This window comes from Uranotaenia lowii, chromosome 1, assembly GCF_029784155.1.
Source record: "Uranotaenia lowii strain MFRU-FL chromosome 1, ASM2978415v1, whole genome shotgun sequence".
Taxonomy (NCBI): Eukaryota; Metazoa; Arthropoda; class Insecta; order Diptera; family Culicidae; genus Uranotaenia; species Uranotaenia lowii.
Window position 1 is genome coordinate 158,913,786 of NC_073691.1, and position 18,179 is coordinate 158,931,964.

The window sequence follows — 18,179 nt, forward strand, 5'->3', positions numbered from 1 at the left end:
GAGTTGTCTGATACAATTTTACTAAACTGTCAACATCACTTACCCAATTATTAAGTTCACTTGGGTCTCCGCTGAAAATAGGCAAATCTTTGACTAAATCGGGAATTTTTTCAAAAGATTCTGTGTTAACGGAAGTTCCGTCAGGTTTAGTAAAGTAAAGTGGAGGATCACTATAATCAGGAGTGGATTTAGGGAAATTGGTTGCTTCTAGCGCAGCAATCCTGTTCAAAATGTCCTCGACAACTGGGTTTTGCGCCATTTTGTTTGTTTTTAGATGAAAATTATTCAAAAGTTCTGTTAATTGATCCAGATTTTTTTTTAATGAAATGAGTTTATTAGGAAAACAAAACTTGTTTACTTACTTTTTTTCTTGTGTAGAAACTGTTGTGGGTTGTTCAATTTTTTCACTTTGATGTGTGTTATTATTTGTTATTTTAATTTTTCGATGATTTTAGTACTTAAATATTTTTATTATTTTTAATTTTTTGTTTCACTTTATTATTTTTAATATTTTATTTATTTGTTTCACCTTGATATATATATATTTTTATTTTTCACTTGAAAATTTTTATTTTGCATTCATTTGCTTCACTTTGATTTTTTATTTTTCATTTATTCGTTTCACTTTGTGATATATATTTTTTTTCACTTCTTTGTTTCACTTTGCTTATATTTTTTTCACTTCTTTGATTCACTTAAATTTTTGTTTGCACTTCACTATTTTTCTTTCATAGCTGTGAAGAAAATTCTTTTTATTAGTTATGCTTACCAACTAGTTTTCGACATCTTGTGGGGACTCCACGAGATTGCGGGATACGTATGTCCAGTTCCGGGCCTCTTACGGTGAATATCAGGAACACTCTGGAGCGCGTGTCGAACGTTATCGAATCCTATTACCTCCTCCTCGATCAACTACGATGCTACCGGGCTTGCAGTTGGAAACCAAATCGAGGTAGAACCAGCGCCTGTGACTTTCCCCCTTCTCAGTACGATTGGTTAAGTGAGCCCTTTTTTCGATGAGCGAGTGATTAGCTGCTCAGGATACTTGGGAACCAAATCGACGGCTGCTTATCGCGATCCTGGAAGATTTCTTTCAAAACTGCAGCTGTGATAAACTTCTAACGGTTTTCACTAACTGGTACTCACTGTGGTGTTACTGTTTGATTGCGTTACTCTTACGTAGGAATTCTAACAGTTGGTTTCGGCACTTGACAGTTTTGAACTAATTTCACAAGGCTGGTCCCTATTCGGGCGCCAGTTATTTCTTTCTCTTTCGAGAAGGATAAAAAAATATAATTTTCAGAGCTGCGCTCTGCTTTATTCGAATCCTCACTTAAGACTAAACTACAATTGTGTCTTATGCTAACTTGTTAGTTCTGGTTAGTATGGCACGACTGTGGGAACAATGCAAGTGTTTATCTTTGTTATGGTTCCCGCGATCCGAAGGATGATCTCACTGGGTGGTCTCGTTCATCTGGTGTCATCTGGTTATGCGACGAATGTTGACATCAGCATCGGTTACAATGTTGCTAATGTGCAGACGTCGCGAATAAGCGAAAGTGTTTATGTTTTGATATTGAACCGATTCCATTCCAAACTAATTGGTTCTCGGTGCGTTGCTAACTGCCGGCCAAAGGGGTCGTCCATATTACCTTTTTAAAATTTTTGTGATATTAACGTTATTATTCATTGGATTGAAATGAAAATTTGCGCATAGAAAAAATCAAATTTCGCGTCAGGGGTCGACCAAAAGGGTTGTCCATATTAACTATTGATTGTTTTTGCGATATTGACGTTATTTTACATCGGATTGGGATGAAAATTTGCTAATAATAGTTTTCAGGAACGGGCAATCGATTTTAGGTGTCGATTGTTTTTTGCCAGGGGTCGACAAATAGGGTCGATTATAGAAATTGTTCACTATTTTTGCGATATGGTCGTGATTATGCATCAGATTGAGATGAGTACATGGAAATTTTGAAGGACGAGTAATTTATTTCAGGTTTCAGGTTTGAGGTCGGGGGTGGCAAACGGGGTCATCCTTGTGAATCTTTCACTGTTTTTTATTTTTGCGATATTCACGGTATTATACAATGGATTGGTTAAAAAAGAGCACACGGAAGTTTTGAACGAAAGGCAATCGATTTCGGATATTTTTGAATAGGCATCCGGAAGGAGTTTAACATTTTGGCAATAATTTCGTTGTCAAGCAAAGATCAAGTCGAAATTTAGACAGTCAATTGATTTCGATTTCATTATTTGTACCAAACGAGAAAAAAGGGGATCTTTCATTTTGAATGTTAATTTGTTTTTGCAATAACTGTTAGTTTTAATTTTGCAACAATTACGTGAGTTTGTATCACTTTGAGACGAAAATGCATACAAAGGGGATTTTTGACACGGTCAATAGATTCCTGATTTAAAATTTATTAGCAGACGACAGGAGAAGTGATCGTCCATATTACGTGTTCAACATTATTGTAATCTTTGCTCAACAATGCATTCGGAAATGCATCTGGAAAATGCTTGGCAATTGATATTCATTCAAACTGTTCATGACATATTTCAAGTCGAAAGCGAAACGGAGTTCGTATGGAATCAGCTAGTAGTTGAATAAAGCTGAAAATATCATGCAAATGGGTATTTTTTTTATCCATAAATGAGTAAACGATCGTAAAAATTGAAATTTGGAGTCGGTTTCGATCGGATATGATAAAACGCCTTGTTGTTCTCTCTACGATCGGCAGTGCATCCAGATCTCTAAAAATCAGATGGTGTTTTTGAAAGAATTGTCCAATAAGGTTTTTGTTTATTTTATTTAACGACCGTTTAACAGCTTAGGTCATTCTGGTTCCAATGAGGTAAACGGTAAATATTGTACCAGGGGTCGAATATCGTCCAACTTGTATAGTTTTTATCGCTTTAACCAGAAGATGAAATAATGTATGTATATTGTCTCCATTGTGGTAGGTAAATGCATTCGTGAGTTTTATAAGACTCTTGAGACTCGAGACTTGAAAACTAAGACAGAATATGGGACACGAGAAATGAAACATTGGTCATTAGAGCGTGACGGGAGAAATGCGACAGGATACGTCAAACGTGAAACTTGAGAGGCGAAAAGTTAGAAGTGAGGCATGAGATATTAGAAGTGGGACATGAGAAGTTAACACTTAACATGAGAAAGAAGTCATAAGACGAAAGAAACGAGAAATAAGTCGTGGAAAGTCGTGAGGTGTTAGACATGAAACAAGAGATGAGAGAAGTGAAATGTGAAAAATGAGACGTAAGAAGTCTCTTAACAAGAGAAATAAGATGCAAGACGTGAGAAGTGAGTCGTGGGACATAAGACTTGAGACATAAGACGTGAGACGTGATACAAAAGAGGACAGAAGTAAGAAGTGAGAAATAAGTTATACTTTATCTTATATTTAATGATATCAAAGTTTTTTTTTCTGTTTTAAGTTATTAAATACATGCTACTGAACCAAACCTAGTATTTACTTCTGTTTGATCTCTTAAAAACCCTGCCTGCAACAAACAGATGTTTACTAACCCAGGGCACCCTTAAAGAATTTAATTTCCTGAATGTGGCTTACTATTGACACTGATGCTGACGAGAATATTACTGTCCGCGAAGGAGAAATGTGAAACTGTATTCCGACGGTTTACCATAGAAAAACAATTTGACTGCTAATTAAACCATTCATTAGTGCGGTGGCAATTGGTCCCAATGGTAGGCAAATGAGCCGGACTAGAGTGAAGTGGTTGACTGTTGCGGATTTGCATGCAAACGCGTCGTCGTTATTCTATGGTCAATTTAGTTCAATTCCGGCGGTAGTATGAAAAATCCATAAATAAAACGGGACCTGCTAGGGGTGCGAATAATGGTTGGAACGAGCACGTTCCGGTGAGTCAGAAATGAATTCCGGTGATTCATGAGCATCGAGTGCATAAATTTAGAATAATTCAGCTGATGCTCGCCTTTTATCTCGGGGTGTTTGACAGTCGCTGGTTAAGTATAATTTGTAATTGACATTTGAAACGATAATTATTTTATAGGTAGTAAAATTTGAACTTCGAAAAGAACCTGTTATGGTGAAATACCCTCGAATTTAAGCAATCGATTCCATTTTTCGTGGAATAGATTTGATGTAAATAAAATTAAATCTAGCGCGAACATTTCCACGGTTCAATGCTTTCTAGCGCTGTTTCGATCCAGCTAGAATTATTTAGCAGTCCAGAATACAAATTGCCTTTACCGTTATCTTTGCGCCGAAAAACGTGGCAAAACCACGTGCCACGTAATCATAAACTTACTAAACCACACAAAACGAGCAAAACTTTAGCCTCTATCATCGGCCCGGTCCTAATAAATATGTAGAAACACCCCCGGGCCCTCGAGGAGAGCGCTTTATGTTGCGGCAGGTGTTTTCGCGGTTTGTCGTAAAAAGCTGAAACTAACCGCCACACCGTAGCGTAAGAAATTTTCCGGAAATCCTCATTCCTTCCATTTCCGGAAGTTTTAACATTTAACTAGCTGCTGAGGCTAGTTTTGAATTCGATACTAACTCGAGGTAGGATTTAATTAGAATCTATATATCACCGTGTGCAGTTTGTGCCTGTTTCATCCTGTATAGACACGGAATGATAGAGACAGCCCTACAGACGCCCACTCGGCGGCACATCCTCATCTCAGATAGAGAGCAATCTCCAGAAAACCGAATGACGGCATTACGTTAACGGCTTTCTCGTTTACGGGAAATCCCCGTCATCAGTCTTTGCTCTCGTGTGGGTGCGGAAGGAAGTAGTTCAGTTTCTTTTCCGAGATTCCGAGTTCCCTATCTACATGTGTATTGCACTGTACAATTATCACGCTTCAGATTTTCGGTTCACTACATCCTAAGATCTTTGTCTGGTTGGATGAAGTTGAGATGATTTGGCTGCGAAACTCCTTCTTTCTGAACCCTTCACCACTTACTCCAGCCTGAATGGTGCTCATAAATGCATGCATCCTCAATCCTCATGCACGGATGCCTTCTGCATGCTCAAACTGGATGGATCCTATGTAGGATCGAATTTGCTTCCTCTCTCATGCTTGCCGTCTTTAGCGATAGCTACAACCTCTGCGAGACAAATCGAGCAAAACCTTGCAATTTGCAAGTCCGATGACACCTTTCAGCGGATTACTAGGAACGTTATTATAATGTAAGGGAAGTACAATGAATCCGAGCTTTTGCGAGAGAAGGTGAATGCAAGCACGGTACTTATGACTGTTACATCGTACGATGCTTCTGGGAAGATTTCTACGTGAAGACTTTTGTATAACCCTTACCCAACTAACATCAGTTGAGTTTTTCTCTCGTCAGTGCAAGCATTCATCTCAAACAAAACCGTTAACAATATCAACTATCCTTTAATCAACCAAGAGCATTATAATACGTTTTGCGCACTGATCATCATCACTCACCCTTTCTTCAAGGAAACGAGTGTGAGCTCCTCATTGGAAACTCATTCCGAGAGCACAACTGTGCACTCACATCGACTGAATCCTTATGAGTTTGGCCGTAGCAGGCTTGGCATTTCTCCCCGGTGCGATGAGGAACATACCAGGGTGAGAGCCAGAGCGAGAGTTGTTATTCGAGCGTTGCCTTCTCTTTTGGATCTCGGTAGTTAGGTTATGAGTTTGGAGCATTTCGGAAAATAAGTGTAACGCGCTCGAAATCGAATAAGGAAAGCTGGAGAGTGTTCGCTCAAACTCCAAAGTCAAGGATCGCCACTGGACAGAAATTTAAAACGCAGGATAGATTTTTTTGTACGATGTAAGAGAAAAGTAAATCATCAAAAAAAAAAAAAAATGAAAATTCAAAAATTTTTGTGGTCATTTCTATAAAAATATGATTAGCTTTCCGCTAGCTTCAAAATTAGACTATTTTAGAGAAAAATCTTGGAGACTTATTTTGAGAAAAGCATAGCTCTGAGGCATGAAAGGTGAGAACTTAGACACTAGACCTAAGGCATGAAACATGAAAACTCAGTCATGAGAAAAGAGATAGAAGACATGATACTTGAGATATGAGACATGAGACATGAGACATAAGGCACTAGACATGGGACATGAAATTTAGGATATTAGCCATGAAACATGAGACTTGAGACATGAGGCTTGAGACATGAGACTTGGGACATGGGACTTGGGACATGAGACTTGGGACATGTGACATGAGACTTGAGCCATGATACATGAGTCATGAGACATGAGACATGAGACATGAAACATGAAACATGAAACATGAAACATGAAATATGAGACATGCGACATGCGACATGAGACATGAGACATGAGACATGAGACATGAGACATGGAACATGAGACATGAGACATGAGACATGAGACATGAGACATGGGACATGCGACATGAGACATGAGACATGAGACATGAGACATGAGACATGAGACATGAGACATGAGACATGAGACATGAGACATGAGACATGAGACATGAGACATGAGACATGAGACATGAGACATGAGACATGAGACATGAGACATTAGACATGAGACATGAGACATGAGACATGAGACATGAGACATGAGACATGAGACATGAGACATGAGACATGAGACATGAGACATGAGACATGAGACATGAGACATGAGACATGAGACATGAGACATGAGACATGAGACATGAGACATGAGACATGAGACATGAGACATGAGACATGAGACATGAGACATGAGACATGAGACATGAGACATGAGACATGAGACATGAGACATGAGACATGAGACATGAGACATGAGACATGAGACATGAGACATGAGACATTTCCTTTATTTTACTTTTCTCTTTACTAGCCTCAACTCTCACAGCTCATTCCTCAGGTATCATGTCTCAGGTCTTTCTAAGGATGAATCATTCCCAAGGATGAAAATCCCAGAAAAAGAATGTCTCAGGTCTTCAGCCCCATGTATCATGTACTTTGCTTCAATCCGACGATTCTGGGATGATTGGTCTACTTTCATAAATTAAAATTATTTTAATAGATTGATGATTTACCAAAGCAATTCCAACTGACGGGCATTGATGGGCAGCTTTAAACTGGTACAAATTTGTTCCAATCCAAAAATTTGCTCAACACTGTCCATCCTGTTCCGCAGTCAGTTTCATTCGACGATTATTTATTGAAGTGGAAGGCTACCTTCTTGGTTCGGTAGCCATGAATTGTTGCTGCTGCTGCCATCTCAGAAGGAAGATCTGGGACAGCATCGGACCAGGGCATGTTTTATGCATCAGAGTGATGTATGGGGCAGCTAATCTCGGCTCAGAGTTCTCGGAAGCTCTGATCTAAGGTTTACGAATCCAGGCAAGGCAGCAAGGCAAGATACACCTGAGTTTGGAAACTTTACCTACCGTCTTTCTCGAAGGATAATGAGCCGATAAGAAGCTTGGCCTTTTGTTTTCTGGGTTGTATGGTTGACATATCGGTCATGCATATAATTTCAGATTTTAATACCTAAATCTATCTTTTCCTTTTTTTTAAACCCATCAACAAAATTAACTTTTTCTTTGTCTTTTATTTTCAGGTATGATTGCATGTTTACTGAAGCTATCGAGTAAGTTTATTTCATGCAATTTCTCAAAACCCACTCAAATTACAGGGACTTTGTCCAATCCAAAGGATTGATAACACAAACAGTGAATTTTTATGTGAAGCTGCTTTGGAACCAGATAAGCTTTGTAACCAATTCAATTTGATTTTCAATGTGAAAATCAACAGCACCTTTAACAAGTGACATACTGACAGACTGAAAGATTGACAGATAAATCGACTGAAAGACTGCTAGACTGATAGCATGTCAGACTGGGAAACTGACAAACTGACAGACTGATAGACTATCAGACTGACAGAATGACTATCTGACAGAATGACAGACTGACAGACTGACAGACTGACAGACTGACAGACTGACAGACTGACAGACTAACAGACTGACAGACTGACAGACTGACAGACTGACAGACTGACAGACTGACAAACTGACAGACTGACAGACTGACAGACTGACAGACTGACAGACTGACAGACTGACAGACTGACAGACTGACAGACTGACAGACTGACAGACTGACAGACTGACAGACTGACAGACTGACAGACTGACAGACTGACAGACTGACAGACTGACAAAATGATAAACTGACATACTAAAAGATAGTCAGACTGACAGACTGACTGACTGACAGACTGACAGACTGACAGACTGACAGAGTGACAGACTGACAGACTGACAGACTGACAGATTGACAGATTGACAGACTGACAGACTGACAGACTGACAGACTGACAGACTGCCAGACTGACAGACTGACAGACTGACAGACTGACAGACTGACAGACTGACAGGCTGACAGAATGACAGACTGACTGACTGACAGACTGACGACTGACAGACTGACAGACTGACAGATTGACAGATTAAGAGACTGACAGACTAAGAGACTGACAGACTGACAGACTGACAGATTGACAGATTGACAGATTGACAGACTGACAGGCTGACAGACTGACAGACTGAGAGACGTACAAACTAGAAGACTGACAGACTGACAGACTGACTGACTGACAGACTAACAGACTGACAGACTGACAGACTAGCAAACTGACAGAATTATAGACTGAGAAACTGACTGACTATCAGCCTGACAGACTGACAGACTGACAGACTGACAGACTGACAGACTGACAGACTGACAGACTGACAGACTGACAGACTGACAGACTGACAGACTGACAGACTGACAGACTGACAGACTGACAGACTGACAGACTGACAGACTGACAGACTGACAGACTGACAGACTGACTGACTGACTGACAGACTAACAGACTGACAGACTGACAGACTGACAGACTGACAGACTGACAGATTGACAGATTGACAGATTGACAGACTGACAGGCTGACAGACTGACAGACTGAGAGACGTACAAACTAAAAGACTGACAGACTGACAGACTGACAGACTGACAGACTGACAGACTGACTGACTGACTGACTGACAGACTAACAGACTGACAGACTGAGAGACGTACAAACTAGAAGACTGACAGACTGACAGACTGACTGACTGACAGACTAACAGACTGACAGACTGACAGACTAGCAAACTGACAGAATTATAGACTGAGAAACTGGCTGACTATCAGCCTGACAGACTAACAGACTGACAGACTGACAGACTGACAGACTGACAGACTGACAGACTGACAGACTGACAGACTGACAGACTGACAGACTGACAGACTGACAGACTGACAGACTGACAGACTGACAGACTGACTGACTGACTGACAGACTAACAGACTGACAGACTGACAGACTGGCAGACTGACAGACTGACAGACTGACAGACTGACAGACTGACAGACTAACAGACTGAAAGACTGACAGACTGACAGACTGACAGACTGACAGACTGACAGACTGACAGACTGACAGATTGTCAGATTGCCTGACTGACAGACTGAAAGACTGATTTGCTGACAGACTGACAGACTAAGAGACTGACAGATTGACAGGTTGACAGACAAACATACTGACAGACTGAGAGACGTACAAACTAAAAGACTGAGAGACGTACAAACTAAAAGACTGAGAGACGTACAAACTAAAAGACTGCCAGACTGACAGACTGACAGACTGACAGACTGACAGACTGACAGACTGACAGACTGACAGACTGACAGACTGACAGACTGACAGACTGACAGACTGACAGACTGACAGACTCACAGACTGACAGACTGACAAACTTACAGACTGACAGATTGACAGACTGACAGACTGACAGACTGACAGACTGACAGACTGACAGACTGACAGACTGACAGACTGACAGACTGACAGACTGACAGACTGACAGACTGACAGACTGACAGACTGACAGACTGACAGACTGACAGACTGACAGACTGACAGACTGACAGACTGACAGACTGACAAACTGACAGACTGACAGACTAAGAGACTGACAGACTGACAGACTGACAGACTGACAGACTGACAGACTGACAGACTAAGAGACTGACAGACTGACAGACTGACAGACTGACAGATCGGCAGACTGACAGACTAAGAGACTGACAGACTGACAGATTGACAGATTGGCAGACTGATAGACTGACAGACTGACAGACTGACAAACTGACAGACTGACAGATTGAAAGACTGACAGACAGAGACGTACAAACTAAAAGACTGAGAGACGTACAAACTAAAAGACTGACAGACTGACAGACTGACAAACTTACAGACTGACAGACTGACAGACTGACAGACTGACAGACTGACAGATTGACAGACTGACAGACTGACTGACTGACAGACTGACAGACTTACAGACTGACAGACTGACAGACTGACAGACTGACAGACTGATAGACTGACAGACTGACAGACTGACAGACTGACAAACTGGCAGACTGACAAACTGGCAGACTGACAAACTGGCAGACTGACAGGCTGAGAGACGTACAAACTAAAAGACTGACAGACTGACAGACTGACAGACTGACTGACTGACAGACTGACAGACTGAGAGACGTACAAAATAAAAGACTGACAGACTGACAGACTGACTGACTGACTGACTGACAGACTAACAGACTGACAGACTGACATACTAGCAGACTGACAGAATGACAGACTGAGAAACTGACTGACTAACAGCATGACAGACTGACAGACTGACAGACAAACAGACTGACAGACTGACAAACTGACAGACTGACAGACTGACAGACTGACAGACTGACAGAATGACAGACTGACAGACTGACAGACTGACAGACTGACAGACTGACAGACTGACAGACTGACAGACTGACAGACTGACAGACTGACTGACTGACAGACTGACAGACTGACAGACTGACAGACTGACAGACTGACAGACTGACAGACTGACAGACTGACAGACTGACAGATTGACAGCCTGACAGACTTTCAGACTGACAGGCTGACAGACTGACACACGGACAGACTGACGGACTGACATACTGACAGACTTACAGACTGGCAGACTGACAGAGTGCCAAACTTAGAGACATACAGACTTACAGACTGAGAGACTGACAGACTGACAGACTGACAGACTGACAGATTGACAGACTGACAGACTGGCAGACTGACAGACTGACAGACTGACAGACTGACAAACTGGCATACCGACAGACTGACAGACTGACAGACTGACAGACTGACAGTCTGACAGACTGGCAGACTGACATGCTGACAGATTGATAGACTGATAGACCGAAAGATTTACAAAATGACAGTTTGAAAGATTGAAAGATTTACAGAGTGACAGATCAACAAACAAGGAGACTGTCAAACTGGTTTACTGACAGGCCGATGGACTACAAGTCTTAGTCATTCTATAAAAATGGAACACTAACAGAATGGCATCAGAGCATGTTTTCGAGTTCAGTTTCTGTTAAACTTGATAAAATAAGAATGCTTTGCTTTGTTATATTTATCGGACACATATGTTTCACCCCTTTTAAGACTTCCAAAGTTAACTTCATGTCGCTTACAATGTGCAGGCAGTTTAGCAAAGATAACATAAGTTCGGTCGAGCTGCAGTTTAAGCTGCATCAACGTACTGATTTTGCAGGTACGTAATTCTAGCAAGGTGTTATTATCTTGCTACCAACTAACAGTCTCTCCTTCTAAAATCGCTATTCCATTTTCCCAGAGTTTTCCATTCGAAGGATTCCCAAACGATGTCTTCACTGTTGACCCATGCAAATGATACTTCTCACAGAGGCTGACGTTGAAATTGTACCGACTTAATGCTATCCGGGAAACATCAAGAAAACGAGGAAGATTGCACCTCATTTGCTACCGAACTCATTCGATGGTGTTCAGGTGTAAAATATGAATAACCCATCAAGGGAGACTTTGCATGTCTTCAACTGGAATTCCGGAAAACCGAACCCAGGCTCCGGAACTACCTTTTAATAATAGAAAGGCGACAACGGCTGGATACGATTGTGTTGTACTAACATTTTCCCGGAAAAGTCGAACCGAAAACACCCCGGCTGCAAAAGAACAAGTGCGTATTGCGATTGGTTGCCTACCTTTGGGAGTTCGGGCTCCGGAGGCTTTTCCGGAGAAGAAATTTGCCTTTGACTGCCGAGATGAAAGCAATAAGCTATGCATTTTTCATGAGCAGCAGCAGCTCGGCCGTCAATAGGATGTAGCCGTGTTCAATGGCATTGCTTTGCAATTTTAAGTTCATTCGAAGAATTGTTTTTCCTCGACCGGAGGAGAGCTCCGGCAACAAAAAATAATTGTGATTTTCAGAGAAAGAATGAAAAGTGGAATGTGTAAACAATGTTTATAATTAATAATGCGTATAATAGTGTATCTATCAAATTCAGCCTATATTTTTAATTTATTGAACATTAGACTGAGTCGATTTGGGGTCATTTTTGATATTCTCAAACTCTAGGGTCTTTTGGCATCTTGAAAATAATTGTATGTCTGAAAAGAAAAATTGAAAAATGAACAATTGCAATGCCCTTTTACCTAAATGTTTTTCTTAGACATGTAAATTCGTTAGAAAACCATTGAAAAAAAATTACCTCTAGATTTTGATATCTGCTTCAAAATTCCGAAACCAAACAAAAAAAATTTGTCTGACAAACAAAATCTTGAGAAATAAGTAATTCAAAGTTGTAAAGTTTGTAGAAATCGGTAAGTCAGTAAAGAAACCTTTTTGATTTTTCACTTAGGTCGAGATGTGTTTTCTCTATTTCTCAGGAAAAAAATTAACGCGTTTGAAACGAACGGAATGGTCGGAATCTTTTTTTCCCGGAGGGGCCTCGCGTCATTGTCAGCCCATTAGATGTTCATGTTTTACACCCAAAGGCATCCATATTTTTCCAAGATGTTCGCGGTGCTATCTTCCGTTATCATCTTCTGTAGCCCTTACTTTCGTCGATATTTTCCATCCGGTGCACGGGCGTTGGGAAATTATAATGTTGCGTATTCGAGTGTTTCATTTTTTTTTTCTCGTCAGTATCGAGATATTTCTTTCTATGTAAATTTTCGATGGGACGAAGCGCGAAGAATGAGGAAGGATAATTTCGCAAAATTGTGAGATTGATGATTTATTTATTTCTCGGCGTTTCATCTTTGGCGGCAGAAAATTCTTTGCTTAAGCTTTCCGATTGATTCGAGAAAAAAAAACCAAAGATTTCTGTCAAATCCAGTACAGTTGTAGCCGACTGTGGTGTAAATTGCGATGCTCGAAAAAATCCAATGAAGTTCAAGAAAAAACGCGTGTGATTTCCCTATCGTCTTTTTATTGGTTACCATCTTCTTCCCTTTGTGTAGGTGTAAAAATATGAATTGGAAATCAAGAAGCAAGAGACCCCGAAAAAAAACAGAAAGCAATCAGTCAGAGTTCCACTTCCAGTCAACAGTCCCAGAGGTGGTGCCGTTGATGGTTCTGATGTTGATGAGGTTTTTTGCCATTTTTTATCGCCTTCATCTTATTCCTTCGGCTGCTACAAAGACGCTTCATTTAAGTGGAAGCTAGAAATTGAAAGAAAACATCTACTTCAAAGTTGTTTGTGAAAACGGCTGCCCCGGAATGTCTCAGGAAGTCACTTCAGAGAAGCAGCAACAGCCTGGTGTCGATGATGGCAACAATCATTTGCAAATGGGGACATTCCCGAGTTGACAACACTAATGCTGAACTATTTCGTTCTACGTTTTATAAACTTCAGGATTGATTTTCAGCGAACCAAAATGACAATGGCTTCAAATGTTATTGGAATATTTTCCAATTTATCTGCTTTGAGCTTCATGGAAAAACCCGATGGCAAATTAGCAATGTAATAAAAGGAATTGGTATGTGTCGTGATTTTACGATTCTTATGATTGTGAATACAGAGATTCACTCAGACACGTCTTTCACTCACAAGAATAGATCAATGACTGACTTTGTGTTGTTTTTTTTTGCCTAGTGTTGCCATAATAACAAACGTTGCCATAGACATTTATTTTATTTTATTTATTTTCAGTGTTACTTTTTACGCGTCGACTTTTTGTTTTTTTTTCTGGAACAAAATTTTATCTACCAAGTATGCTTAATTTTTATTCCATTTTCCTCATCTTTATTCTCCATCCAACAAATATTTTTCAATTTCTGCTTATCCTTTATCTCGTCCCTACATTCCTTCTCAACTCTATTCTCAATATAATCTATAATTTACAGACTTTTGTTTTCCTAAAATACAAAATTTTATGTCGCAGATATCCCTCATCTCAATTCTCCATTCCATTCTCTGCAAAAGCTTTTCAAATCTTAAAGTTATATTATTTTTTTGCATATTCTTCATCCAATCCGAAAATATTCTTCACAAAAACCTTCCCAATGAGCGCTTTTCCTATCGCTCTGCTTTTGTTTTCCAGAGCCGGAACGATCCGCAAAAAAACACATTCTTAAACAGCCTTCCCAATCAGAAGGCTAATTCAAAACAAACAATCAGCAGGAGAAGCCTTAAAATCAAAATCAAAACAAAGCATCAGAAGCAGCAGCCTTAATAATCTGCGCATCCTAAGCATATCCTGTCTTCTTCCACCAGAAGGCCAAGTCAAATCAAACAATAACAACAAAAGCCATAACAATCTGTACTTCCTTAGCCAATATCCGTTTGTTCTTCACCGCAAGGCCAAATCGAAGCAGACAATCAGTAACATCAGCCTTCAAAATCTGCGCTTCCAAAGTCAATTCCACCTTTTTTTTACCGGAAGGCCAAATCAAAGCAAATAATCAGTAAAAGCAGCCTTAAAAATTTGAACTTTCTATGCCAATTCCGTCTTTTTCTACCGGAAGGCCAAATCAAAGTAAGCAATCAGCTAAAGCCGCCTCAAAATCTGGGATTCCATATCCATTCCGTCTTTTTTCCACCGGAAGGTCAAATCAAAACAAACCATCAGCAGCAGTAGCCTTTAAAATCTGCACTTTCTAACCCAAGTAACAATTTTAGCTTTATTATGGTCAGCAAAATATCGTTTGGACTATCGCATTAATCTCCATAAAAAGCTAAAGCGCATTCTATAATATCACCTGGACTCTAATAAAGCCAAAATCAGGCTATTTGGCCCTACCCTAGAAACGTCATCAAGACATATAATTGTAGGTCATCAATGTTGGTCACCAAAGCTTTTAAAAAGCTATTATTAAACATGTTAGAAATTTTTGTTTTTTTCGGTTCTGTCAGTTCTCGGAGTTTTTTTTTTATTTTTTCCAGCAACCATAATGGTTGATGAATGATGATTGCATTATTCAGATATGATCTGGTAAAATTAATAGTTAAAAAAAACAATGTTTTAACCATATATTGTGCGTCTACTGCCAGTCAAGATTTTAGGTAAAATGTATATGAAATAGTATCTTAAAATAAATGCGCCTCGTCAAATCTGATGGTCAATCATGATGGAATTGATGGAAAAAGGCCTGAAAAAATATTTTCCAATGCTTGCATTGTGAATCCATCAACATGGCGTCATTTTGTGCCCTTCGATTTCGCAACCAACATGGCGTGAGTCAATTCATAGTTTTATTATGGTTTAATGATGACCCCAAAAAAAGCTACGATTTGACGTTTCTCTCGCAAGCCAACCAATTACACGCTAAGGTTGAGTTCCTCATTTCTGAGTTGTTAATCATTAATACAGTAAATGAGGACAGACTTTTTGAATGAAAAGGGAGTTGAAGTCAAATTTCGTTGTCTGACGCCATCTTGAAATCCAAGATGGCGGCTTCCGCTGAACTTTAAAATGGTGTAAATGATTTGAAATCGCATGAAACTCCAACATAATGGGTATCGGGTGAAAGAGCTAAACGAGTAGAAGTTGAATTTCGCTACCAGACGCCATCTTGAAATCCAAGATGGCGGCATCCGCTCAACTTTTAATGCTTAATGCTGACAAAAAGTCGCATTAAACCACCACTATACGGGTATTGGGTGAAAGGGCTAAACTAGAAGTCGATTTTTTTCTTTCCGACGCCATCTTGAAATCCAAGATGGCAGCTTCCACTGAATTTAAAATACTGTTAATCAATGAAAATCGCTTGAACACAACTTTTTTTCACGTAATACTACATTAAAACTACTATTTTAAGACAATTTAGATCATTTTAAATTACTTTTATTATTTTTTCATTATGTTTCTAATGCATTTAGCACTTTTCTTGTTTTGTTTATAGTTTTTGTTTTTTTTGCCATTTATGTAATTCTATTATTCATATCATGCTATTATGTTTAAATTGTATTGGCCTTATTCTAGCGGAAAATATAAGGCTATGTTGTTTCTGTTAACCGTCTGATTTAGGCGCATGTGCCAAATTCGATGTTTCCAAAATCGAATGTTGCCAAAAACGAACAGGGTCTGTATTGTGGTGGTTTTTGTGGGATTTTCAGTCACTTACAGATTTTCAGAGAAACGCGAAAAGAGATATTTGACTTCTATCATTTAGCTTTAGCACCCAATACAATATATTTGGGAGTTTCATGCTATTTTCATTCATTTACAGTATTTTTAAGTTCAGCTGAAGCCACCGTCCTGGAATTCAAGATAGCGTCAGAATGCAAAAATAAACTTTTTATAACTTATCGCAATTGACAAACACCCTTATTTTGGAGGTTTCATGCGATATTCAATGATTTAGAGCACTTTTAAAGTTTATAGAAAGCTGCCATCTTGGATTTCAAGATGGCATAAGATAGCAATATTCGACTTCTACTCGTTAAGCCCTTCCACCCACTACCACCTGGGTTTCATGTCATTTTAAGTCATTCACTACATTTTAAAGTTTAGCGGAAGCCGCCATCTTGGATTTCAAGATGGCGTCAAATAGCGAAATTCAACTTCTACCGGTTGATTTCTTTCAACTTATACCCCTATAATATAGGTTTTATGCGATTTTCAGTCATTTACAGTATTTTCAAGTTGAGTGGTAGCCGCCATCTTGGATTTAAGATGGCGACGGGCAACGAAATTTGACTTCTACTCGTTTATTACTTTCACCTAATAACCGTATTGTGAAGGTTTCACGATATTTTCAGTAATTTACAGCTTTGAAAATAAAAGCGGAAGCCGCCATCTTGAATTAATGATGGCGTCAAGCAACAATTTTTTTCCTACTATTTGGGCCCTTTCACTCAATACTCATAACTTACCAAAAATGTGTAAAAATGGGAGTTCCAATTCAAATATGTGCTATCTAATCTGAGCGTGTCCTGTTTTGACATCTTGATCGAGAACTGTCACTAAGTTTTATGGCGGTTTAATAATCATGCACTGAGTGCTATTATAGAACATGCAAAAGAAAGCTTGGAGCAAACTTCTAGGTTTGTGTTTTATTATAGTTTAAAAAGAGCATTCATAACTCTTTCAAAATAACTAAAACAGCATGTTTAATAAAAGTTTTATTAGCGTTTTCAAAACTATCTGAAAACATATGGTCGAAAAAAAATTATAAGCATTCTGCATGACCATAATAAAACCGCCATAAAACGAGCTGCACAAAAAAAAAATGCCATAATTAAACCATAATAAAACTTCCTAATGCTAGTTGGCATAATCTGTGTTACTTGGGAAGCCAATTCCGTCTTTTTCCACCGGATGGCCAAACCATAACAAACAATCAGCCGCAACAGTCCTAAAAATCTGAGCTTCCAAAGCCATTCCGTTTTACCCACCAAAAGGCCAAATCATAACAAACGATCAGCAGCAGCAGCCTCAAAAATCTGCGCATCCTAAGCCAATCCTGTCTTTTTCCACCAGAAGGCCAAATCAAAATTAACAATTAGCAACAGAAGCCAACAAAAATCTGTACTTCCTTAGCCAATCCCCTTTTTTCCGCAAGGCGCAAGGCGAAATCGAAGCAGGCAATCAGCAACATCAGCCTTCAATATCTGCGCTTCCAAAGCAAATTTCATCTTTTTTACCGGAAGGCCAAATCAAAGTAAACAATCAGCAGAAGCCGCCTCAAAATCTGCGCTTCCAAATCTATTCCGTCTTTTTCCACCGAAAGGTCAAATCAAAACAAACAATCAGCAGCAGCAACCTTAAAATCCTGCCTTTATTTA

At 39.5% G+C, this 18,179-nt stretch overlaps 1 protein-coding gene across 2 annotated transcripts in view; it reads left to right on the plus strand.

The window, feature by feature from the left end:
- The window catches only part of LOC129740680 (alpha-mannosidase 2), a 313,476-nt gene that overhangs the window by 28,162 nt on the left and 267,135 nt on the right, over positions 1–18,179 (plus strand). Inside the window, exon 1 of one of the 2 annotated variants that reach the window (XM_055732440.1) lies at positions 7,588–7,621. The exons of the other annotated variant lie outside the window; for it this stretch is intronic. The gene's annotated coding sequence lies outside the window, so the exon portion shown is untranslated. Of the gene's footprint in view, positions 1–7,587; positions 7,622–18,179 lie in introns of those variants that run through there. 2 annotated transcript variants of the gene reach the window in all.